Below are 860 nucleotides of genomic sequence, written 5' to 3' on the forward strand. Positions count from 1 at the left end.
GCAGGGGACAGTGTATTCCTCAAGGGAGACCAGAGCTGGTGGGAATCCCCAGACCCCCTACCCCAAAACCTGCACCACAGGACCCACTAAAACTAGAAACTGTTCAAGAGCTCCACCAGCCCATGAATCACACTCAGCTGGCCAGGCTAGAACAAGAGAGACCCTGGAAGGAAGCTTAAAAGCCCAAGCCTGGTACAGCGCCACTGGGTCAAGAACCCAACGGTGGAAGAAATTTGAACTGTGTACTCCAAGCTGCGTAATCTAGGTGGGAAACAGAGCAGCACAGGTCCAACAGCAGTGCCCAGGCTGGGGTCTGGGACCAGGCCTGGGGATCTGGTTCCTGAGCAACATAACCAACTCCTCCCAACTGAAATCAGAAGCTGAGCATATGCCTCAGTAGAGGGGAGAAAAACAGGGAACTACACTCCTGGTAATCATGCCTGTGACAGCAAAAGATGCGGGGGGGTTCAGGACAAGAGAAGCCCAAACTCCACAAGAACCTGACCCATGTATTCTAGGCTAAGAATTGAACAACACAGGCCTCCAGCACCCGATAATAGTCAGGAGCTCAGGCTGGTAAGGTGCTCAACAGTACAGTGTTGTCTTAGGTGCAAGAGGCCCTGGATCTGATTCCTCAGCAAAACATAAGCTGAAAGGGCCAGATGTGGTGCTATGGGTCAAATGGTAGGGTACCAGCCTTGAGTTGAAGAGCTGAAGGACAGCACCCAAGACCAGAGTTCAAGCCCACAAATAGCCAAAAAAGTAAAACAAAACAAAACATCAGGAGACCATAGCAGACTCCAGCATCTGGGAGAATACATCCAGCACATCCAAACTAGCCAAGAGCACCTGTAGGAACA

This window comes from Dipodomys merriami, unplaced genomic scaffold (genome assembly GCF_024711535.1).
Source record: "Dipodomys merriami isolate MVZ:Mamm:240054 unplaced genomic scaffold, mDipMer1.0.p SCAF_331, whole genome shotgun sequence".
In the NCBI taxonomy this organism is placed as follows: Eukaryota; Metazoa; Chordata; class Mammalia; order Rodentia; family Heteromyidae; genus Dipodomys; species Dipodomys merriami.